We start from the raw sequence: 26,768 nt of genomic DNA, 5'->3' as shown, positions 1-26,768 counted from the left end.
ACCTGTAACTTTAATTGTATAAAATGAAAAAGTTAATAATTTAATCTATATAAAAATACGGATCCATGTTTAATGATTTCATACATTTCATGAACTTACGCTATTTGGTTGTGTATTGCCTGAGGATGACCTTAAAAAGAAGGTCGACACATGTAATAAGAACTGCACAAATAAACACGTGTTGGTACAACAGTATCTATTTGGTTTTATTGAGTGTTATTGTTACTGCTGTGTTGACTGCCCCATTTGGAAAGTACATAAAATTGTGGTCGCTTGGAAGCATGAGAGGATAGGTAGGAGAATATAATTGGCATGAACCTCAGACTTGTAGCTGCTGAGTAAGGGAGGTGCATGTAGCTGGCTCACAATCGTACATAATGATTTTGTATCAGTGATGTAGGAATTTTCGGATATTAGCACAGATTTTGTCGCTTGTGTTTTTTTTTGTTCCTTGGCACTACAGCCCCAGTGGGCCTAGGCCTACCTCCATGAACTTCTCCGTTCACGTCGGTTTTTCTAGATCTTACACATTCGGTAGGACTCCTTGGGCGGGTGATCAGCTTGTCGCAAGGCCTCTACCTGTACGCAAACAGAAAAACGCACACACACAAACTAAACATCCATGCCCTGAGTGGGATTCGAACCCACGATCCCGGTTTCCAAGCGAGCGAATACAGTACATGCCTTAGACCGCTCGGCTACCGTGACCGGCTTGTCGCTTGTGTAGTTGATGTTTATTCTGTACTTGCTGGATATTACATTTGGTACGCATTATAAACAAGAAGTTCTGGGAAGAACTAATCGCCTACTTTCTGTGATACGACACGGACCACATAAAAAACGATACTTTCAAAAAGTTTTCTTTGCCGCTAGAAAGTGTTCACTGACCTGTTGCCAATCAACGACAGAGGGATACAAATACAGACACACAGACTGACTGAAGGGTTTCGTGAAGTATGCTGTTGAGATGGGTTCGGGTGTCTTGCTGTACACACTTCACTCACTCATGGAACTGAGCCCTTCTTGAGAAACTGCCAATTCTGCAGCTACTCAAGAACTTCCCAATATTTCATGAGGCCCGAAGGTTCGTTACCGCTTTTAGAAGAGCTCTCTACTGGTCTCTATCCTGAGCCAGATCAATCCAATTTATACTAACCCATCCTACCTCTCTAAGATCCATTTTAATATTGTTAACCCACCTACGTCTTGGCCTTCCCATTGGTCTCGTTCCTTCTGGCTTTCCCACCAATATCCTATATGCATTCCTCTTCTCTCCCATTCGTGCTACATGCCCTGCCCATTTCATCCTCTTTGGTATGATCATTCTGATTATACTTGGAGAAGAGTACAAATTATGGAGCTCCTCATTATGCAATTTTCTTCAACATCCTGTCACTTCATCTCTCTTCGGTCTAAATATTCTCCTCAACACCCTGTTCTCAAACACCCTCAGTCTATGTTCCTCCCTTAATGTCAGAGACAAAATTTGACACACATACAGAACCACAGGCAAAATTATGCTTTGTAAAATTTGTAATTTTTATGAATTTAGACAGCTGACGAGAAGACAAAAGGTTCTGGACTGAAGGTTAGCACCCCCCCCCCCAAGTATAACAAATATTGGTTTAGCCATTCAAAAGTTGATGGAGAATTAATAGACACACAGACAGCAAGATGATTTCATAAGTCTATTATTATTTTTAAAAATTAGGAAATTATGCTATAAATATCAGTTATGTCAGCAGATATATATCAATGTAGTCTTATACAACAGAAATCTTCACAGATTAAATTCCACACAGTTGAGACTTTGTGACCGATAGTGAATGTGATATTCCGGCTATAATGACGACTGACTTTAGCTTTATTGCGGAACAAGGCTGTCGACAAGCTGTCCGGCCATATACTAGCCAGTCGACCTCGCACTGCCGCTCCACCTGTCCTCTGCCCATGACCTACACTGCTGTGGTTACGAACTCGGGACTCCATCACCTGTAGCAGCCAATCTGACCTTCAGGCTCATACATGAACCGCGACATCTGCTGTCTGACCAAGCAGTTCATTCGCTGGCTTTCTGTTTGAAATGGCAGGAAAACTGGTTCAGTGACAGGCTGAGAGACACAGCACACTGACTGAGAAGGAGTTTATGGTTAAAATAATGGGAAAAAATTGCTTGATTGACTGGGTGATAGTCTTGACAGATGGACTGACACAATGAGAGAGTGACTGGCTGCCTGTCTATTTGATTGAATTATTGTTTGAGTGTAAGGTTATATCTCTGATCGTTTGTTTTACTGACTGGTTGACTGAGTCACTAAGGGCTCAGTTGGCTGACTTAGTAACCATCTGGTTGAAGGAGTGGTTCTCTGACTCTTCCACTTACCGAATGGACTGTCTGGTTGATGCTTGGGTTATATTTGATGGCTGGTTGACTAATATTCTAGCTTTATGAGTAATCTGGTGGCTAACTTTCTGATTGACTGGATGTTTCCATGTTTCTCTCTTTCAGCTACTAAATCATAAGTTACGTTGTTGATTAACTGTTCAGCTGTCAGACTGTTTGAAATGCTGATTATTTGACGGGCCGGCTATCTAAATTTCTGAGTGCCCGGGTCCTTGGTTAGCTACGGCACCAAAGAGAGTGAACATTATAAATAACTAACTTCATGGAGCCGAGCCTTTATTGAGAAGCCGCCAATTGTGCAGCCACACAAGAAATTCACAGAAATATATGGAACCCAAAGGTTCATTGCCGTATTCACAACAGCCCTCCACTGGTCCTTATTCTCAGCCAGATCAATCCAATCCATACCATCCCATCCTATCTCTCTAAGTTCCATTTTAATATTTTCACTCACCTAGATTTTGACCTTCCTACTGGTCTCTTTCCTTCTGGCTTTCACAGCAATATCCTACATGCATTCCTCTTCGCCCCTTTTCGTGCTACATGCCCAGCATATCTCATTATCCTTTAAACGATCATTCTAATTTTACTTGACCAGGAGTACAATTTATGAAGCTCCTCATTAGAGTGAAAATAGTTGTGTTGTATTCTCATGTACGTCAATATCTCTAAAGTTATACGACTCCTTTACAACTTCCTACGTAAATTCTATATGTATTTCTCATTTCCCGTGATCTGGCTTTTTATTTTTTTATGATTCAATTCCCCAAATTATACAATGTGAATGGTGAAAATTATGGACTCTTATTCTGCAACATTCTCAAGTCACGCTTTATTTTTCCCACCCAATTTTTTTAGAAAATGCTATACAGAGTGTCCCAGCAGGAAAGATCAATATTCTTGGAGGTCATAGTATGGACCATTCTAAGCCAAAGTGTACATGCACATATGTCCTTTTCTGGACGGTATTACTGTACAGTTCCAAAATTGCTGGTAAGAAAGAAATATTACATGCTGTTCCTTATGCCGGAATTTAGTGTTCAAGTGACAAAGTTGGTACAGTTTACCTAAAATAATACATTTTTGAGACTTCCACCGTCAGCATCAGTGCACTTTGCAGGTCGTGTGAGGGCACATCGTACTGCTCGTCTGAGTGTATCTAGACGCTCCTCTCTGCGGGCGATAACTTCCATAGCGCTACCTCGGAAACCGTTCGGAATAGGACATATGTACATATACCATAGTTTTGCTTAGAATGACCGACAATATAACCTACCAGAATATTGATCTTACCTCCCGGGACGCTCTGTATAACATATGCTTTTAATATAACATACTTTAAGGCAAGAATAATTAAATATATAATAACTTTTCTTATTTTTCTGTGAAAAATATTTTTCTTGTCACCTATTTTTCCAATAGCGGTACCCGAAATTTATCTCAGTTGTCATTTTGTCACTCCTGGATACAACAGCCTTGCAGGAACTGTGTCACTTCCGTATCCGCTTCATATTAAAACCAGACCGCTGTACGCATTATCCACTGAAATATATGATCTATTTATATTGAAGCCCGGAGGTGTTTAGCTTTTAATGTGTTTTACCTAATAAATGGATACACGTGGAATCAGTTCTGTTTTTAGATCCTGTAGCACCTTCAAGATTTCTGAATGGATTTCGAGTAAATTCCGTATTTTGGTAAATACGGAAATATGTTGTGAGAATAATATTTTGAATCTTATCAGTCAAAGCAATTCATACAAGGCATAAAGCTCTTATAATTTTGTTGGCACTCCCAAAATTGACCAGTATAAATATGCATGATGTAATAGAAGAGTTTCTTGATGTCTGCTTATATATTTTTAAATACTTCCTGTCACTGTATAAGAAAGTAGACACAAATAAAAGAGTACGAATATTTTAGTAAACAATATATTCATATCTCCAAATTCTCAGAACGCACTTCACCCTCATCTGGTTTCTTTGAGAAGAGTTTACAATATGGGAGCAAGAATATGATAGAAATCTAATAAATGTATTGTTTGAAGAAAATACATATCAATTTATGCAGATCATTGAAGTACCATTCACTTGCAACATAAAGAAATTTTACGAGGGTAATATGTAATGTATTATTGAAGACTTAACTGTTACGACATAGTAATGGGAGAAACTACGGTAACCAAAAAGAAAATAAACTTCTTCAAACACACACAGATCCAGCAGTACAACGCATGCAGTAACAGGAGCAAAACACAACACAGAACACGACACACAAATACGAGTGTATGTAGGAAGAATGCTCACATGAAAGAGGATTGGCGTAATTCACGTGTTTGAGTGCGACGTAGGAAGAATCCTGAAAAGTTTTATTATTTAGAATTCATCGTCCTATATGACGAATACAGATTTTAGTCATTTTAGAATGAAGACATTATGGCATGCAGTACAATAGTTTAACGTGCATAAATACACCTGAAGATGGCATATTAGTGCTGAAACATGTAGTGTGGAAGTGAAGAATCAGGTGAAAAAGTGTATATACACTGTAAGACGGTCAGCATAAACCATGGACATTCTTCAAACTAAATATGTACAACATAATTCACAGAGAGAAATGTTGCAATAAATTTAAATCCATGAAAGTACTGTGGTAATTTTGCCCCATGCAAGAACTGCTGAGCCGCAGAAACAGCCGTGTTAAGTAATACACACCCCAAAATAGAACAGCGGGGTTATGAAACCCGTTTCTAATCAACGGCTCGATAAACACTACGCGATGTGTGCACGCAAAAATAGGACGAATGTTAGAGCTCGTTGCTAGGCAGCGCGCCCATGGTTGGCAAGAAATCAATCATGTGACTTGTTTTCTGTGTGATTCGTGCAGAGCCTATATACGGATGACATGTTAAAGCTTAGTTTAGTGTAGTGAGTTCAGTGCAATTGAGAGTTCAAGGGCGAGAATGGATTATGTCCTTAGTGAATTGTGAAGATTAGTTGAGTGCAGGTTAGAACAGAGGAATACAGATGATTGAAGACGAAATAAGGAGAATAGTTCATAGTGATTTGAAGTTCTAGCTTCTGCCTTGAGATCCGTTGCCAGGAGACGACTAGTGAGGACAGATATTTGTTGTGCGTGTACAACGATGAGCTGAAAGTGTGTAGAATAACGATAGCGTAATTGAGAGTGATTAAGAGATCTTGTAACTGAAGTGAAAATAAATCCAGTAATCCGATTTAGAAAACGTAATTTTCGTCACGTGTACCCCTCTACAAGTGACAATATGTAAAGGAAAAAAATCTAATTGTCCAGCCTCAAAATACTCTCAGAAACAAAAGAATTTCAACAGGAGAATTGAAAGGAAAAAATTTAAAATTTCTGATGCTCTAATCAGCACTACAAATTTCCACTCTTTCACTGAGAGAACATCACAGAAAAAAAAAGATTCTCTCTGTTGACCGGAAATATAAAACTGACCACGCTTTCATACAGCTCATGACTATTTTGAAACGTGTTAGATATAGACAGATTATCAGCCGTGAGGTTTCTTTCCCTAGTAGACGGAAGCAGATATAGAGAAATACTCCCAGGGAGGGTGTGACTAAGAAACGTACACAAAATTATAAGTCGAAGCCTTAAAAGACCAATATTAGGGATTTCCTAGAGCATTCAGAAACCATATTTAAAAATAATTTAGTTTTTTTATATTGTGTACATATTCTCGTAAAATTTGATTAAACAAAAATATTAGGCAGTTATCAGATTGATCTTCCTTCCCCGGAAATGAAGACGACCATGGCTGTAATAAATAAAATCAGAATTGTTTACAGAGAAAAGACTTACAAATAAAACATGAATACTTTTTTTTCCTTGGCACTACAGCCCCATTGGCCCTAGGCCTACCTCCATGAACTTCTCCGTTCACTTCGGTTTTTCTAGATCTTACACATTCGGTAGGACTCCTTGGACGAGTGATCAGCTCGTCACAAGGCCTCTACCTGTATACAAACCCAGAAAAACGCAAACATCCATGCCCTGAGTGGGATTCGAACCCACGATCTCGGCTTCCGAGCGAGCGAAGACAGTGCATGCCACATGAATATTTACGGATGTAAAATATGACATAAATACTATATATTAAAGTAATATTTAAAAAATATAAAATAAACGTATAATGAAGAAATTGCAGAATATATTCTTCTGTCATACATATATTGGTAGTACATCAAATGTCCAGTAGAGGATGACAAGAGAGAAACAAGGGAACGTCAATAAGGTCAATAAGATGTATACCCCACAAGGTTTTCAGTAATTCTTACTTATCAGACTCACGTCAGTCAGCATCGGGTTGTTTCTGGGAGTGCTTCAGTGCTAAGGTCAACCGTCAAATGTTCATATCTTTGAAAGCCTCTTCGTAAATTTATTTAGCCTGGAAGGAGGTTACTAACGTAAAGTGTTCTGTAAAATAAGAGTGCTCGAACACTTATAAGAGCGTAACTGATTAATTCAATAATTTAACAAACGTTACAAATTTCTGTAAATTTGTGTACCGAGTAGAGGATCTGAAATGGCCAAATAGATTCCATTTCCGTTAAATAATAGGAAACTATGATCACATTATCGGTGTCAACATTTAAGATCCAAAATTAACTACGAAATCATAATATCCTTCAACAAGTACATGTGGCATGTGGAATGCAGGAAGCAATTGTGTAATTATAATGAATATACGCATGATCAATTGTAACTTCGTCTTAATTTTCTCTTCATTCTTGTACACAACATCGTTGCTACTTGTACCGGGTTCATACCATTGAATTGTATATGCTTTTGAAACAAACTTTTCGAACACATGAGACGTTGGAAACCTGCTCCATGTTGAGTTTCTGTACAAGCACACTGGCGGTTTGCGCTCTGTAGTAAAATGGCGCATCGTACTGTTTACAGGAACAAGAGAGAAGTACATATGAAGTTCCATTTGGCGAAAATAATTGAAGCGAAAAGGAAATTTGAAAGTAGTAGCCCGTACAAATCAGGATCCGGGTGGTAAAACCAAAATTAAGGAAATGTCTGAGACAATAGAAATAATATTAGAACAGGTACGCAAAAATTTAGTCACACAACGTAAAGGTGTATGAATGTATGAGGGGTAGGCCTTCTCGGCCCTTGCACCGCGACCTACAGTGGTCTGTTGTGCTTAACATAGAGGCGTAATAACGTTTACTTACTTACTTACTTACTTACTTACTTACTCATGGAGCTGAGCCCTTCTGGAGGAGCCGCCAATTCTGCAGCTACTCAAGAATGTCCCAGCATTTATGGAACCCGAAGGTTCATTACCGTGTTCTCAAGAGCGCTCAACTGGTCCATATCCTGGGCCAGATCTGTCCAATCCATCCCATCCTATCTCTCTAAGATCCATTCTAATATTGTCCACCCACCTACGTCATGGTCTTCCTTGTGGTCTCTTTCCTTCTGGCTTTCCCACTAATATCCTATTCGCATTCCTCGTCCCCCCATTTGTGCTACATGCCCTGCCCACCTCATCCTCCTTGACTTGATCATTCTAATTATACTTGGAGAAGAGTACAAATTATGAAGCTCCTCATTATGCAGTTTTCTCCAACTCCTTCCCACTTCATCTCTCTTCGGTCCAAACATTCTCCTCAACACCCTGTTCTCAAAGAGCCCCAGTCTATGTTAAAAAAGAACAGAAAGAAGTAAGGTATGAATACGTGGACTGGGTAAAATTGCTAAGGACAGTGCAGTAACAGGCATGGATGACATGGGAACAGAAGTTACAGGAATATAGCAAATGGAGTGAGGTGAAGACAAAGAACTCTGCAGTTTGGAGCTAATCGTGGAAATTATACTTGTTTCTAGCGAAAAGTAGGACAACAATTGGTAATTCACAGCCGTATACTGATCATATGTACTAAAGTGACGGATCTGTTCGGTAGCCCACACTCGCTTTAGAACGCGATGTTCCCAGCGTTTACCTGTAAAACGAATACAAGAATAGAGCTGCAGCTAAGGCTGCAAATAAAAACTTTCAGTGCCCGTTCGGGTGGGAATTATAAGTAGAATACTTTACTAATTTAATGAATAACAGAACTGATTGTACTTAATTTTTGTAATTCTTCAGCCGTCAATGTAATAATTTTTTCTCGTAATGTTGGCATCAAAATATTGCGTAAACTTTTTTCTAGAGCCTTACGATGTATTTAGAAATCCTATATTTTAGGAAAGGCATGAAACTTTGGCATTTACCAACTTTGCACAGTACAATTCATCTAGAGCCTGTATGTATGTAAAATACTAACATCATCTTCTCATTCTTTGTTGTGTTCACGTAAGCTCGACTGGATGGATATTTTTTTTATTGCTAGTTGGGTGGGACTAAGTCCCTTGTACTGCGGCCACTTCTGGCCTACTGTACCAGCTCCAGATGATAGGTGAGGGTGATTGTAGAGCAATTGGTGGAATGAAGATTGGCAGATGAAACCGAAGTACTCGGAGAAAACCTGCCCTAGCGCCACTTTGTCCACCACAAATCCCACTTGACCAGACCCGGAATCGAACCCGGGCCGCCGCGGTGGGAAGCCAGCGACTAACCGCTTGAGCTATGGCGCGGCCACGTGACTGGATGGATAACTGAAACACTTTGATTAAAAATGAATGAATGGAGGAATGTACGATGGATGTATGGTTCCCACTTCGAATGTGGTGGTGGTGGTGGTGGTGGTGGTGGTGGGATATAACTTTCTTCACATTATGCATGGCCGGCCTTCACTTATACTCAGATGAATTGCACCGTGTAATTAATTGCCGTAGTAACCAATCTCAGTTAAAACTTAATTTCTATTTCGAGCACGGGCCAAGAAGGAAATAGGATCAATGCATAACGTTGCAACCAAGTCTTCTTCCCAAATATAACACACTGAACATTTGAACATGTAATATAACATATTATTAAAGTGGTATTAGATACGTATAATGATTCAAAATTTCTAGCATATAAAGTTCCGTAATTCCATGACGCATCTGGCCTGGGAGGCTATTAGGCCATCAGCTGCTCCAGGAATTTTCCTGTTTATGGAACCGTGTTAACATGATCCCGTATGTAGAAGGGTATTTCCGTTAAAAAGGATGGCACGAAATAAATACATGTGATAAGTGCATTTGTATGCCCCTGAAATCCAAAATAGCTTTCCTTATTGGATTTCTTGCTTTTCTGCGTGATTTGAAAGATAACGAAAGCTCCTTGTTTGACGTAACTCATTACGAATATTGTCCTTTGCAAACAATTTATAATTAATTTTGTTTCTCATGACGAATGAAGGTATATATATATATATTTTCTTGGAAAAATGTTAGATGATTTATTAAATTTTTGCCAGAATATACGCTATTCGTTCAAATAAGAAGTCAGGAGTCTCGAAACAATATAGCTCTGCCACACGAGGAAAAATTTTCACATGGTGTTTGCGATGGAGTGTTTATATTTCACAATCTTTTTATAGTTCAAAAATCTGAAATGCTTTTTCGAATGTTAGGTATGCGGTAACATTTCTTTCACAACTCCATGGGATAGACTATAGCTGAAAAGTGAAAACTTCCTACTCAAGATAGAAACAAATGAAACACATTTAACGTGTTCCTCAGATATTTAACGAGAAAATTCAGTGAAGGCATGCTGAATTTTTCGGCCTAGCAAAAGCAAGGAGATCTTTATTTTTGTTGGATATGTTTAGTTCAAAATTGTTATAAAAGAAGGAAGTATTTTAAATTCCGACTAAATAGGAAATTTTAATGATTTGGAAATCTGAATCTTTCTAGATAACTCTAAGTAGGATGCGCGCGCATGCTGCGTGTCGCGCGCTTCTTTCTGCGTTCCACTTAAGTTTGCACAGAACAGTTGTGGCTCTTTTCAAAGTATTAATTAAATAAAAAAGTTCAGAATGGAGTCTGTTTTATTAAAGAAACTGTTCGAAATGAAAGTGTAATCAGTGTAAAGGAAAATCAGCTCTAACTTCTCCAATTTACCGGTAACGGAATTCAGAACAAAGTTGTTTGTTTACCAAGCAAAAAGTGTATTCGGTCAGTGTTGGAAGAGGAAGTGTTTTCAGAGTCAAGTCAGTGCAGTAATGGAAAAGCCAAAGTGAAGATATTATGTTGATCATAATTGGTGAGCATGGGAGGAAACTGGTACGTTTCCAGTGTAAATTGTGGAAAGAGAAGAAGTTGTGTGTGAAGTGAATTCAGTGCACTCACAGAAAATAAGGGAAAAAAAATAGTGAAAGTGAATAGCGCATCAAAAGGCCTGTGTAGTGTCGCAAGAATAAGTGCTAATTGTGAATATAAGTGAGATATGCACACCCTGCCCTTGTGATGGCCCACTCAACAAGGATTGCAGCAGCATCATGTGCATCAAGTCTGTCTTCAACATACAGTTCAAGTAGACCAACAATCTTCATTATTTGTAACGTCTTCGTCGCTCACTTGCAAACATCCATATACACACCAAACTGCAACGCATCGCCGGTAAAGTAGGCTGACTTTTTTGTCTCCCTGTTGCCTTCTGCTCGCTAAGGGTCGTTGGCTGAATCTTTTTGTTTCCTTGGCACTACAGCCCCAGTGGACCTAGGCTTACCTCCATGAACTTCTCCGTTCGCTTCGGTTTTTCTAGATCTTACACATTCGGTAGGACTCCTTGGGCGGGTGATCAGCTCGTCGCAAGGCCTACACCTGTACACAGACACAGAAAAACGCACACTAACATCCATGCCCTGAGTGGGATTCTAACCCACGATCCCAGTTTCCAAGCGAGCGAAGACAGTACATGCCTTAGACCGCTCGGCTGAATCTTTTAGTATTCCAAATATCATCCATTATTTGGTGTGTTTTAGAGTCGTAGTGTTTTGTAGTACGTAGGAGCCAAGTAGGCAGCCTGTATTTCACAGACGTCACTACATACTTAAGGAAGTGTTTTGCTGATTTTGCGTCTTGTTGTGTGCACCCCACCACCCCATCAGCATTCGATGTTAGATCGCTGTGTTACGTTTTTCGTCATTTATGTAGGAAGCGTAGTGCGTTGGCAAGCTGCAGAAAACTTGGCAAAGAGGTCGCAGAGAGAGAGAGAGACCAAATTATCGGTGAAGAGTTTCTGACGAAGCTCTTCTTGCATGTACAGGAGGGCAGCCTGTTTGTTCCCACAGGCCAGTCTTTTGCAATAATATTCAATTTCATTCCATTCCATTCTTAATGGAAAGTATTTTCACTAAATTCTTAGTTCTTGTGGCGAATTCATTTCAGTTCTGATGCTGAGATAATGTGTAAGTAACGGCCCCTTCTTCATAGGATTGATTGGCATACACCCGGGATAGAGTTTGCACGTTTGTATTTATCATTTGATTTTCCAAGTGATGAAGTGGCGTAAGACTTTAACTTACCTACTTTCTCTTAGAGTAAGGTAGATGCGTTCCCACAACAAAATTTTATGCTATCTGTCCTTTAGATTCTTCATAATTTGGTGGGTTTTTAAATATTATTTACAAACTCACTGCTGTATTGCAAATGCTGAAATTAAGCACTATATACAAGGTGTGTGGAATGGGGGACGTATCTACATCACAAATGGTGTGTGCACTTAATCTTTCCCCTTAGGGCCCAGAGTGAAGCAGTCCCACTCTCCGTAAGCACACATACAAGAACTCACAGCGTAAGGAATATACCTGATTGTCACACGAACAAAAAGACACTGATTACAGCGGGTTGTGCAACTCGCCCAGTTTTTATTGGCAACCGGAGGCGGCGAATAGGGGTGAACCTAACTTCTTGTAGTGGTTTCTGCTCTCGTTCCTGCTAGGTCTGCCTTGTGGGTGGGGGGAAATATTGCGTCGCCCGAACGTGACAGGAACTGCTACTCTTGTTACGGTACATCACGTGAGCCAAAAATGCCAACGGGCACTGGTTTCATTGAACGCCATTCCCTTAAATACCTTGCAATGTTCAGAAGCAGATTCAGCGAAAAAAAAAATCGAAATATCTGAGGAGAAACCTCGTCGATTTGAGGTGCCCAGGTTTGATTACGGATACATTACCTTTAAGGTATTCTAATTGTCCGATTGAATTGTTTCACACCTCCGTAGTCTGTCGGCCAAGGGCCTACCTATCTGACAGTAAAATATTTTGATGTGGACAAGTTGCAACTCTTCCATTCTTTCTCGATGTTCTCTCTTCAGAATTTTATAGGTTACGTCTGGGGTGGGGGGTACCAGGCCATTAGCTAGGACTCTCTGGATCAGCCGCAGCCTACAGTAGAAGAGAGGACAAAAATTGTGGAATAATCTGGAGATTCATTTGTTTCCTATATGAGAATATTACTTTAGAAGAACGTCCTCATCTCTGTCTAACACTTAGCAATGTGATCTTCTCATGTTCTGATTGAATTGTCTCAGATTCAGTACATCAGTTTACATCACCAAAGTGAAACATCAGTGAAATATGTAGTGCTACCTCTCACAGCATGTGTTCTTTGAACTCACAAGTTTGACACCAGGAAAACATTTCACAATTAACTGTGTGGTATTCTAATGTTTTGATATATTTCTTTTACAGATTGAGACATCAACATTTCTGAGAGGAAGGAAAATATGTAAACCAGTTTAAGAGGACACAAAATAATGAATAATTTTTTGATGAATTGACCTCTGAGCAAGATTTTTCATTCTAAAGATGTCTACAAACCAATTAATTTTATTTACTCTCTGGTACACTAATTAATTTTTTCCTCTCTTTTTCAGGCCCCCCTCAGTGACCCTGTGGCTCATCGTGCCGAGGGGCTGTAACAAGGAAAGTTGCACGTGGGCCAGTTCTTTTGCTTCCACATGCTCTGATTTCTGATACAATAGAATACTGATTGTAAAGAATAATTCAAACCGTTACACATTCCGATAATGTGGCTTCCAACCCCTTGAGAATAATTTTGGAACCAAATTCTAAACATAATACCGAATGAGGTTTGTAATTATTTTCCTACGTATAAACGTTATAAGGCAAACTGAGGCATGCTTTAGACGGCAAGCAAAAATGTAGCCGAGTCCAATGTTGTGTCAGATTTGTTCTCCAGAACTATTTAAAGCGACCATAACAACACGGTGAGGAGTTCCTGGTACACACACGAGAAATCAGTGAGCAAGAATGTTTTGTGGATATGACACAGAGTCCTAAGTGTCAGAGCTTCTTTCCATTAAACGAAGTGTAGGATAGCTTTCAGTTCAACATTGAATTTGGGTTGGATGTTTGGAAACGGGAATGGGACAGAGTTTCAGCCAATAGACTTGATGCTCGCCTCAATCACTGGATTGAGACTAGCTCTTTCTAAGGGACCCAACAGAATAGGTGTTTTCCCTCACCTGAGGATGGAAACAGATCCAGTTTCTGAAACGTCGTGTTTTTCTTAGTTATCTTAAAAACCAGGATGATGCATAAAGTCCGAAAACCCAATATCTCTGTGTGTTATACACCATCGTCAGAATCCTATAGTAACTACACATATTTAAGTTGAATGATTGTATTTCACTTCTTCCAGATGACATAATCATCACCGAATTTCAGTTATGAATAACGAAGAAGAGTACAAAGTGATTCGAGGGTCAGCATTGCACGACTGATGAATATTAACTCCAAGGGATTCAACAGAACTTAATCATTTTTAATATTTAAAGTGCCATTGAACAACTTGATCAATTACACTTCCATAAAAAATGCTGAAATACTGTGTGTTTACTGTAGTGCACAACAATGATATATTACAGGCATTATTAATACTGACACACACAGTGTGGTTGTGCTCAATTCTAGACTCCACACTACATATTGTCTTCTACCATACATCTGTCATAGTTCAATTTGCATTTCAGGCAAGCATGAAATATACAGCAACATAACCAAAAGACAAACCACACATGATGAGTATCCAGCCTTGAGTGCCCTCCCATGTGTACTTTGTATTCCACCTTTTGTTTCCATAAGCACTTCGGTACAGCCATCCATAGCACAGATATTTGAAATGTAGATGTCACAGATTTGGTCTCCGCTTCACCCATTGCTCTCCACCAACCTGCTATTATAATTTATAATCTCTTAACATGGTTAAAAGATCTTCGTCTGTCTCTCGCATTGCCTACCACACAACTTTGTATCAGGTGCAGCCACTGGCACAAATTCTCCATACAAGGCCGACTGTCTTTAGAGGCTGTTAAATATCAGGACTTAGAATTAGCCTATTAATAAGCACAGGAAATGGATAATAACAGAAATAATATCTTAATCACAGATCTGCCACTGTACAATATTCATTCGCTTCCTAGTTTGAAATGTTTGAAATACAATATTTGTGATCAGATTCGTATGTCAGAATATTGAGTGGCTACCAGAGTTCCATGATGACTTTCTGATGTAGACACGAAAATGTGCACTAGATAGTAAGAAGCAGAGTACGGGGATATATAAACACTGCAGAAGAGAGATTTTCTAAATAATCGGCACCCAGATGGCGGTGAGTCTGTCATCCTTAAACTCCGGCTGCCCTTTACTCACAGGAAGATTAGTGGTACTTCTGTTAGAGGCTGAGTTGACCCCAGAGTCATATATGTCTGGATGGATTAGATCAACTGGGAAATCTAATGACCTCATCAGGATTCGAACCCGTGACCTTCCAGCTTATAGCATAGTCATATACGCTGGTATCGATATCTTGTTCCTCAACTATATGTGACCTTTTTTTTTCAAATAGAGACGTCTTATGAATTCTTTTGTCATAATTTTAGGACTTGAGGAAATGTACCAGTAAATTTTCGGCCTACTGGAAATCTGTTTTCAGTAATAGCATCTAGGAACTCTGTTAAATGCTATAGACAATCCCTTGATATTCTTTCGTTACCTTACAAATATGTAGGTCGTACCGAAAGTCATGAGCAACTTTTTTTTGCATGCAAGCTGGGAACAGCCATGTTAGGTGGGTCCGTCACCAGGGCATGGCACGTCCTCAGGTTGCACGCTCTCCAGGTTTGGATGGAAGCTGTGAATATATTGAATAAGCAGTCACGGACAGCCGACAAGGGGTGGCCCTCCAGCTTGGGGGTTGGGCGTGGGGCTAAAAACTCCTCACCGTAAAAAATCACGTTACGAAAAAGAAACACAAAGTCTCGGACCTGGACAGATTCCTTGGATAAAAGGCCTAAGCTAAAGAAAATGGACATGAGATTCGGTACGTGGAACGTCAGATGTTTGTATAGGGCAGGTTCACTCAGGGCAGTGGCAGAAGAAATCTTAAAATAGAAGTTAGATTTAGCGGGAGTACAGGAGGTCAGATGGGATGGAGGTGGCATCGCACCAGCAGCCGAATATACATTTTTCTATGGAAAGGGGAATGAAAATCATGAATTAGGTACAGGTTTCTTCATACATAAAAGAATCGTATCAGCAGTTAAGAGGGTAGAGTTCATTAGTGATATCATTGTTATGAATATTCATGCCCCAACAGAAGATAAAATTGATGACATAAAGGACAGATTCTATGAAGAACTAGAAAATGTATCTGATAAATTCCTGAAGTACCCTATGAAAATTTTGTTAGGAGATTTCAATGCCAAAGTAGGGAGGGAAGACATTTTCAAACCAAATATTGGGAATGAGAGTTTGCATGAAATTAGTAATGATAATGGAGTTAGAGTAGTAAACTTTGCCACATCAAAAAATCTTACTGTCAAAAGTTCAATGTTCCCACATTGTAACATCCATAAATTTCCTTGGACATCTCCTGATGGGAAGATACACAATCAATAGACCATATTTTGATAGATAGGAGACGGCACTCAAGTATACTTGATGTCTGATCATTCAGGGCAGCAGATTGTGATACTGACCACTACCTGGTGGTGGCAAAGGTTAGGGAAAGACTGGCAGTGAGCAAGCAAACAACACACAAGTTCATATGGAGAGGTTCAATCTCAAGAAATTAAATGAGGTAGAGTGTAAAGAGCAGTATCGTGTTGAAATCTGAAATAGGTTTGCGGCTTTGGAAAATTTGGACACTGAGGTGGATGTTAATAAAACTTGGGAAACTATTAGAGCAGGCACGTCAAACTCAACTTGTACAGACGGCCACCTCAGTCCTAGAAATAACAGTCCAGGGCCACACTTCAAAATAGAAATATATATTAGATTTTGATACAAGGAAATTTAATTCTATTTATTATTTTGGAATAATTTCAGTATAATTACCTAAAGTGGAACATTTATATTTTGCCCACAAATCAAACATGTAACTTTACCTTCTATTTCACAACAGAAATAAGTGATTTCCCATTTTTCTTGAAAAACATGGCACTCACTTTCAGTAGTTCTTTTTTTGCTACTTGAATTTTTTGAAAGCGAGATTGCCCTTTAAAAGTTACTGTACATATACAAGAAAACTCGTAGTTGATAATTTAATGTTTAATTATAACCTTTATACGTTCATCACAATGTAACATCAGCACTGCCGCTGTGTGAAAATGAACTGAATGACAATGTACAAGAGACTACCAGACTAGTAGGAAGGTGTATCTTATCTCAATGGTCATAAAATTGGAAGTTTGCTAGCAGCCCATTAGACACTGGCTGGGGGTTGCAAGCTAGTTTTGAAGGTAGAAATCCCTTGCACTTGTCTGTCAGTTGCCACCCTCCTTGCATTCTTACTACCCCTCCAAAAGGGATTCTTGGAAATACTTGTGGTGGTGAGGCTGTGCAGATTTTAGTGCATTAACCTCCTGAAATACAATAGTTTTCCTTCACGAACTTTACAAACCATTAGTTGGACAAACCCTTCTGCAATTCTCAGAATCACTTTCCCTGCAGCCTGCTAATCTATGTCTGCGTGAGACTTCTTGTCTTCTGGTCTGTTGGAAAATTGTCTTTACAAAAAAATATTTCTACTAAAATTTTAATATTGATTTTATTATAAATTAGCTCTAAAAGTTGAGGGGCCGCATGTTTGACACGGCTGTACTAGACTGAATTGCTGTTACATTTCGTTAAATGCATAAAAACAAATAATTGAATGTCTTGCCACACTGGTTCAGAAAGACTGCATGGCGCGGAAGACAACAAAACCACTGATTCAAGTGTTCAACTTCCAACCCATCTCAATTCCTACAAACAAAACCTCCTTGGACATGTCAGTGTGCAATCAATTTCCAGAGTTTCTCAGAAATGTCTGCTTCCATTCTGATGAACCTGGAGAACATTAGGTGATCAGGTGTTCTTGTCATGTATTTGGCCATGAACAGCATCATTTAACATGGATAATTTGGAATGAAGGAAGCAGTCGCAGTACTTCTGTCAATGGTTATGCTTTGCTGATGTACACTGGTAGCTACATTCTCAGACAGACTTACACTAAATCCCATTTCTCTGATGATGTCAGGATGTAACCCGGTCTCAAGGGCCAGTACCATCTGTGTACCATCTTCAAACATAATGCAGTACTGTATACAATTAACTACAGGATACCACAGCAGTAACTACAACTACTGAACTACAGTATACCCCAGTCTTGGCGAGAACTACACGTCATTCTACTGACTACAACTACATAGTACTCATACAAGCCCACCAGTCCAGCCCAGCTACATCCCAGTAACTTAAACGGGAATACAAGATTCGGTCCAGGCTAATCATGGACCCTGGCTACCAGCATACATCAGTGAAGAAGCACCTTAAACACACAGCCTCTGGTAAATTTTGCAACATCCGAGTCTTCAAGCGTTAGGAAATAACAACTGTTGCCCTGGATATAAGTCAACCCCTGACTCCACCCACTGTTATCTCCGCTAGTTCCTTTGCAACAAGGACACCAGATTCCAAGAGAAACTGCATGTATACACTGGCCACATTGCTGCATCACTCATACAATTAATCCCAGATAATGGAGGCTGAGAGTGCCATTAAAATGGAAATTCATTCATTATTCACATAGATATCACCCAATCAAAACACAGTTTCACAGACTGTCCGTACAGCAGACCGCCTCTGTGGTCTAGTGTTCAGAGTTCCTGGCTACAGATCCAAAGGTCCCGGGTTCGATTCCCAGCGCTACAATATTTTCTAAGTAGTGGGTTTGGAACGGGGTCCACTCAGCCTTGTGAGGATAACTGACCAGCTATTTCAAGGAAATAGTGGCTCCGGTCTAGGAAACCGAGATTAATGGCCGTGGGAAGGCGTTGCGCTGACCAAGTGACACCCTATGTCCACAAAAGTTGGCACTAACTTCGCTGTTAAGCGGCAGTCGCTCGGTTGGTATAGTTTGCATGCGGACTGCAGGCCACGGAGTTTATATGTACAGTAATTGCTGCTAGCAGGTAAAAGCACTCTGTTCTTTAAGAGGAATGTATGTTGCTGCATATAATTGCAAATAATTCACTAACTATTCTAATGCTGAAGGTGTTGAAACTGAATGCAGCTTTCTCACTTCTGGTGCAGGCTGACAAATACTTAGGCATATAATGCTTCTTTGTCATCTTCAATGTGTGAGCATCAGACTGGACACTGCGTCCATACTGTGGCAGGCAAACCCTCAGGTACTACTAAATTCTTACATTTTTATGAGGATGGGCATGACATCAGATGAACAATTATTTCCTTTTTTCACATCCTTCTGTTTTTCTGATAATGTGTGTTGGTCGATATCTCCCCCACTGCAACGGAAAACAGATGAGTTAACATCATGTCTGACAAACTTGAGATATGAGTACAGTATATCTTTGCTTATACATACAAACGCAAGAAATTAAATTTCTTGTCATTGATATTATAAGTGTGTCTTTTTGACTTCATCCACTCAAGGGTTCCCAAGTCTACTTTACCACTGTAGATAAACCATAGTTCCTACTCTGGCACCTGTAATACTCGACACAGAGTGAGTAGTACACACTACTGTTCTCCTTCAATAAATACTGCCATGCCAAAATTTTCCGTTTTCATTCCACAGTAAGAAGTTCACACATATGAACTGTCCCATTCTGATGAACAGTAAAGTGTAGCCATGCCTATAGCTGGGTCTGTTGATGTAAGCCCAATACATTTGGATAGAAAAACTGAACGAACAATTATACATCTTACATCATATGAATATTAAATACTGGAACCATACTTGGAACATAATTCAAATGGATCTTAAATAACACAGAAATCAAAATATGACAAATATTATCAGAGTGTACGAGTAAATAAGAAAAGAATGAAAACACTGATGACAGAAGCTGAAACACAGAAAAGCAATCCTACTCAAAAATATTATATTGTAATGTGTTCGGTTACTGAGGATGATGTTCGGATTGCAAATTGGTTTATTTAACAACCTACAAATCTCGGCTACAATTAATTATAACAAAGTTGCGGGGTTTCACACTTTATAACCCTATTCGCAATATTCAATTCACTCTATTGTCAGTAGTCTACACAATACACAGTACGGGAGCTATACAAGTGTCACTGTGTTACACACTCTCAATTAATTCTCAGTTATCACAAACTATCACTGATTATCACACATTTACACGCTCACTGCTGAATGGAGAACTGTCTTCGGCCACTGGCTACACTTCAACTGGCTTCGTAGGCAGTGTAGTTCTCTTATATAGCCGCAGTGCTTGCCTGTTGCCTAGCAACGCTGTTACCTCATGCCGTCTTATGTCGCTGCGCGTTGCGTGTTACGTCACCGTGGGGAGAGTGGCGGGGTAATGACTCGCCTATTACCATAGTAACGAGAGCGCTACGTTACCACCAAGTACCGCTGAGGAGGTAGGGGTCCTCCGTTGCACAACATGTCACACTGCTCCCTCCTTAAGGCTGTTCGTCGTGCTTCCCTGTTTATTTTCTTTGGAGGCTGTTCTTGCAGCATCTTCTGTTTTGGTTACTCCTTCCCTTCTCCCCGTTGCTCTGCTCTCCCGTGTCCCGCTACATCTTCCCCCTTTTTATGGTTGCTCGTCACGAGCAGCTCCATAATAAGGCATGAGCCGGTTGAGGTGTACAACCAACATCCTCGACCTAGGGGTCTTCTGGATTCGGTATACCACATCATTTATCCGGGTCACTACTTTGTAAGGACCTTCCCATGATGCTTGTAGTTTAGGCGATTTCCCTTTCCTGCGGGTTGGGCAATAGAGCCAAACTCTGTTGCCTTCATTGTAACCTGCGGAGTTGGCCAGTTTATCGTACCGAGTTTTCATCCGGTCACTGGCGATCTTCAGGTGTTGCTGGGCATAATTGTGGATGTCATGCAGATGATCCACCAAGTCTGCTGCATGATCAGTTGTGGGTAGTTCTTTGTCTGGGAGTACTCCAAACAGCAGGTCGCAGGGTAATCATAGTTCTCGTCCGAACACTAGGCCAGCAGGGGTCAGGCCCATAGTGTTGTGAGTGGATGCCCTGTAAGCTAGGAGAAAGAGGGGTAACCTCTCATCCCAGTCCCTTTGGCGCGAGGCAACGACCTTCCGCAAGTGCTCCTCGATGGTCTTGATGTAGCGTTCCACCATTCCATCCGACTGTGAGTGCAGGGGTGTGGTGCGCGTCTTGCTCACTCCCAGGCATCTCAAAACTTCTCACAGTAGATAAGACTCGAAGTTACGGCCTTGTTCACTGTGCAACTGCCGAGGAATGCCGAAGCGGCAGAAGTAGTAGTCAACCAGAAATTCCTCTATTGTCGAAGCCTCCTGATTCGGGATGGCATACACTTCTGGCCACTTGGTGAAGTAGTCCATAGCGATCAGTAAGTATCGGTTTCCTTGGTCGCTTCGTGGGAAGGGCCCTGCGATATCAATGGCTACTCTCTCGAAGGGAGCACCGACATTATACTGGTGCATTTGCCCACGATTCCTGGTCTGTGGTCCCCGACTGGCTGCACATGTATCACACTATCGACATCATTTCTCAATATCGGTTCTTGCTTGGAGCCAGTAGAATCTCTGCCGAACCTTGTTCAGAGTTCTGTTGACACCTAAGTGATCTCCTGACGGTCCACCATGCAGTTCGTTCAGAACGTCCTTCACCCTGCTCCGAGGAATAATTATCTGGGCTACTTGACGTCTTCCGGTGGCGGATTCCCAGTCGCGCTCTAGTACGCCGTTTCTCACAGCGAGCGATTTCCACTGGGCCCAGTAGCTTTTGTACGTGGGACTCCAATCCGCGATGTCCTGCCATTTCGGTCATTGGCCATTTTCTTCTTCCTGTAGAATAGGCCCTATGTCACAATATGTATGTACTCTTATATGGAGTATTTCAAAAATATATGGGCATAACTTCAGGAATGCATTCCTCATATAAATATAATAAAAACAGTTCATATCAACACACTTTCCAAGTCAAGGCTTTCTAAAACTGCTCAATTTCGTAATAATCAGCATCTGTGGGCACATGAAAATCCTCATGCAATTCTTCCATCACATCACCAACAGCGGTTCTCCATCAACATCTGGCCCAGTATTTGTGGTGATAATTTATTTGGACCCCACATACTTCCAAATAGGATTACAGGGAAGAATTACAAAGCTATCTTGGAAAAAAACATGCCAGATTTCTTGGCCAGTGTGCCACTGAGCATTCATTGAGAACTGTACTTCATGCATGATGGCACTCCTGTACGTTTAAGTCTCGTTGCCTGCACGTACCTGACTTGAAAGTATCCTGGTCGATGGATAGGTAGAGGTGGACCAATTGCCTGGCCTTAGTCCTCACCCTATTTAAATCCATTGGATTTCTACTTGTGGGGCCACTTAAAATCCTTGGTGTATTCCACTCCAGTGGATGACGTGGAACCTCTCCAAAATCAAACTGTAGTGGGTTTCAGACAATATGCAATATGCCAGGACTTTTGGATCATCTTAGGGTGGCAGTGAGACACTGAGCAGAGGCCTCTTTCAGGTAGGAGGTGGACATTTAGAACATTTACTGTAAGGTAATGTGAAGAGCTTAGAGTCATAGACAGACCTTATAAACTCAGAAACTGTGCAATTCCAGACCTATGTTGATACAAACTATTTTTATTATCTACATATGAGCACTCTGTATATATATAAAAAAGAACATACCCCTGATGAAGCTTAAGAATTTACCATTCAAAATAGAAATTTCTATTAAATGGTTAGACACTAATGAACAATAAACTACTGGACACCTTGCAGCATGTAATATACAAAATTTAATACCTAAACAAAATATTTAAAATATATCACATATATGGCAGCAAAATTTAATGAACTGTACAAAACGAAAATTACTTCTAATAGTTGTTTACTAACAGAAGCAGGCAAAAGAAAAACAGTGGTAGTAATAGACAAACCAAATTTATAGGACTAAATAAATGGTTTATCAATGATAATCAAATTAGCATGCTGCAAAATGATCTCACCCAGAAAATGCAGAGGCAAATCCAAAACAGTACAAAACACATGCAATTCTAATTCAAGAACAAGTTAAGGAAGAAATCTTACAAATGAATCCTAGAGAGCTGAGTCTTACAACTATAATTAAAATACAAATGTCAACCAGTGTAAGATTCCAACTTCCCTCAGAGTATGCGTATTAAACAGAATATTTATTAGGCTCATTTCTTGATACTGGCTGAAACTCAACTGGTGCACTGTCCTGCAGTTCTGATTCTAGGGTTAAATTATTCCTCACACTACTCAAACTTACAACATATCTTAGGGAATTTTGGTACGAAGCAGTTGCTTCTTTACCTTTGCTGTTTTCACTTGTTTGTACTAGCTTTCTGAAACATATGAGGGTGATTCAACAGGTATCTGCACTTTCATTCCATATGCAGAAGGTACAAGATAGCCTGATGGAAGTTCACAGCTCCCGGTCCCATCAGATGACACATCAATACACTGCCCTAGATGACCTCTGATGCAGTAAGCAAGCTGTGGCAAAGCAGAGAACATGAGTGCATCAAAAAAGAACAATTGGCCAAGGTTCTCTTGTGGGTGTACATATCGCTGGGTGGGGGGCAAAAGATGTTAAAGGGGTTGAAATTCACAAACGCTTAAGAGCCCAATATGAGAACAGAGTGTGTTTCAGTGGACAGACCTGTTTGCATGAGGCATGACAAGAGAAACCAATTGAGCATGCTTGTAGTACCACACCACAGCAGTAAGTGATGACAAACAAACATGTACAAGCCAGAGCCATGATCTTCAAGAATGGACGAATATCAGTACAGGACAGTGCATCAACACCAGACATCAGTAAGAGTTCAGCTCATTTAACAGTGCAAAATATTCTTGGTTTCCACAAAGTCTGTGCAGGGTGCGTTCTGAGAGAACAGACAGAAGAGCACATGGGCATGAGTTCTTGTCTGCTGGAGTGGTACCATAATAAAGGCAACAATTCTTTTTTAATCACATCACTGGTAATGATTCTTCCATATACCATCAAGAACCACAAATCACACAGTAGAGTACGCAGTACAAGTACTTGTCCTCTCCGACTGCCAAATAATTCCTGACTCAGCCATCAGCTGGGAAGTTACTGCTGACAATGTTCTGGACCTCTCAAAGTCCTGTCCTATCCAACATTACTGGGAATGTGGCATTATACTGACAGACACAATATATTGTGATATTTTACGAAGTGAATTGAGGCCAGCCATCCACCCCAAATAGACAAGGCAATATGCTGTTTGCATGATACTGCTCCTAATCATTCTGTTTCCCAACCTAGGAAAATCCTTCAGGAGCTGAGATTTGAACTGACCATCCAGCATATGGTCCAGATCTTCAATCTTCAAATTTCTTTCCATTTGTACCTCTAAGGGGGCTCACAGAGGTCATCAATTTGTAGATGATGATGAGGAGGCAGTGCATGACTCGCTTTACACTTGGTCTGAAGAGTTCTATTTTTCTAACAGCAGCAGAAAGCTTGTGGACTGCTGTACAAATGTTCTGAGAAGCAGCGAGACTATATGTATACACAAGTAAAAACGTAGGTAGAAACATTTTATAATCATTTTCATACACTGCTGGTATATCCCTTTTCCTCTCTTCTGCAAAGTCTTCGCCTCAGTTCAAGCACAAATGACCTGGTACTGGAAATTAATGTTCCATTTATACAAAAACAGCATTAACAAATGAGTCGTTTTAGCAGAGACATATTGCTTTCATATTAGGTATGAACTGAATTTCTATACAATGTTCAGAAGATATTCAGTCTTCAGAGCGTTAATTTTTATTCACCACATCAACCAGATTATATTATAAATTTATTAACATAATGTGGAATTTTCTGTTTAGCCTTTCAGTGAACATACCTTCTGGACCACTTCCACTAACATCCTGTGACCACATCATGCATCCATCTTCATCAGCATCATAGACTCCCAAATTAAAATGTTCACAACTGTTAGGAACACTGCAAATTCCAATTTTATACATTAGCATATACATGAAAAAATAATGTGTTGTCAAAAAAAAATTAACTTCAAAATTTTGTTGAATTCATACATTTTGAGCCACCTGAATATAAAACTGGTCTTCATATGTCATCCGTGTGGCTGCAAGCATCACTGACACAATTATCTAAATTATTCACTGTAACAAGAACTGGACAACTTCACAACAGATTACTTGAACTGGTAGTGGTTGCATCACGGTGAAGGGTATCCATTTTGTTCATTTCAATTTTGGATCCACTGGTAAACAGGTCTACAGTGTTACAGGGGATGGCACGAATGTCTTCTTTAGGAGGTGGAAAATAAAACACGAGTATAGTCTTTGTGATTTATAACTGATGGCAACAGATTCAAGGACGGGACAGGAGGTTGTGAAAATGATTGCGATGCAAAAATCTGAGCCACATGGAACCGCCATTCGGTTCAGATGTAATCTTTCTGCTGTAGTGAACTTACTTTCCAAGAAATGTCTCCTGCACAAATATTTCTTTTACGGTAGTCTAGCAGAATCAAAGTTGCTGGATATTACAACTTTTCATGCCCATAAATGCTCATAAATTGTCTCAAAACCTCGAAATAATTCATCAGAAAACATGACAAACATGATGCACGTGCTAAATTTTGGGGTTATGTTGAATAAAATGAACGTACACATAAACTAAATTTAATTTCTTCCTTGGATTTAACTACACCTAGAAAAGCCATTGCACCATGAATTAAAACAGACATACCGTGCTGGACCTTGTACAAGTCTTGCCTCCGCATATACAGACCCTACTTATTAAGGAAAACCCTACCTTACAGTTTAATTGTGGGTTTCAATTCCGGTAAAAATAACCTACGAGATAGTTCCATAGTTCGTATTCAGACCGTTAGATGGTGGTATACATTCTACTGCTCCTACTGCTATTGGTGTTGGAAGACAGAACAATTTATTAAACAATCGCGATAATGTTTTTATTTTTAGTCCGAGATAATGCGACATATGATTTTTGATAGCTTCAAGATAGTAATCATTTTCGAGTGTCATATATATACAAGTTTCCTTGCCTTATGTATACGTGTTTCGTTTCAATGGTTACGTTTACATTTTCGTTGCCACCTTTTGTCCCTCAAAGAAAAATAACTTATATGTGAACTCATCAATTGCTGACCGTAAAAAGAAGAGGGGTAAAAGTAAACAAATAAGCTCTCGGAACAACTAATCGCATTATTTCCTTCGATATGACATGGGCCGCACAGAAAATGAGGCGTGCAAAAATCCTTCTACTGTGACGTATCCGTTGCCATGGGAACCTGTTTACCGAGCCAAAGCCTAGCAACAAGGGGATATGCAAACAGAAAGGTGATCTCACAAGCCTACTTTCATATTTTAGCCTATTGCTAGGTAACCGCCCGCATCAACAGTAGGTAAATAGTTAGAGTCGGGTTTTCAATTTGTCCGTCCGAAGGAATATAACCAGGGCTCCACAGCATTTGATATTAGTCGAACTGGGAGAACCTTCATCGTTATAATCCATTACCAGGTAACGATTAGTAAAACAAACTAAGAAAACTTAGCATGTAGTGACTTGAGTACTGTGGAAATCATTGATAATATTATAGTTATTTGTAGTTACGACCTGTACATGGTCAATAACTCAAGTCATCAATCCTAATCACGTCTATGGCCACTCATACACCTGACAATATGTTAGTTGCTTTTAAAGCAGAGAGTTTAAAACTCAAACGGACATGTATACTTTCACATTCATCAGACTTCAACTAATTAATTTCCTGATTTCAGATAGCTCAATCGTGACATATTTTCTTTGTTACAGCATTCAACTGGCATTTCAACCTATCGCAGGAGAAGACTGTGTACGTAATAAC

General features: G+C 39.9%; 2 long non-coding RNA genes across 6 annotated transcripts; one reads left to right on the top strand and one right to left on the bottom strand.

Moving 5' to 3' along the window:
- Positions 1-10,327: 10,327 nt before the first annotated feature.
- On the top strand, positions 10,328-14,607 carry LOC117282697. Its single transcript, XR_004513534.1, has 3 exons — positions 10,328-10,948; positions 13,210-13,425; positions 13,998-14,607. It is a non-coding gene; the product is annotated as an uncharacterized LOC117282697 (long non-coding RNA).
- LOC111869269 lies at positions 14,100-25,874 on the bottom strand. Of its 5 annotated transcripts, none has more exons than XR_002843639.2 (6): positions 25,628-25,874; positions 24,756-24,856; positions 23,188-23,370; positions 22,117-22,396; positions 19,048-19,146; positions 14,100-14,531 (listed from the first exon to the last, which is right to left on the bottom strand). It is a non-coding gene; the product is annotated as an uncharacterized LOC111869269 (long non-coding RNA). The 5 variants fall into 5 exon arrangements; XR_004513533.1 differs by having other exon boundaries at positions 14,100-14,663; positions 25,694-25,874; XR_002843637.2 differs by having other exon boundaries at positions 14,100-14,663; positions 25,628-25,873.
- Between the last annotated feature and the right edge of the window lie 894 nt (positions 25,875-26,768).

Source organism: Cryptotermes secundus, unplaced genomic scaffold (genome assembly GCF_002891405.2).
Source record: "Cryptotermes secundus unplaced genomic scaffold, Csec_1.0 scaffold18, whole genome shotgun sequence".
NCBI lineage: Eukaryota > Metazoa > Arthropoda > Insecta > Blattodea > Kalotermitidae > Cryptotermes > Cryptotermes secundus.
The sequence above is the reverse complement of the archived record's forward strand: the minus strand, read 5'-3'. Positions and strand labels throughout refer to the sequence as shown.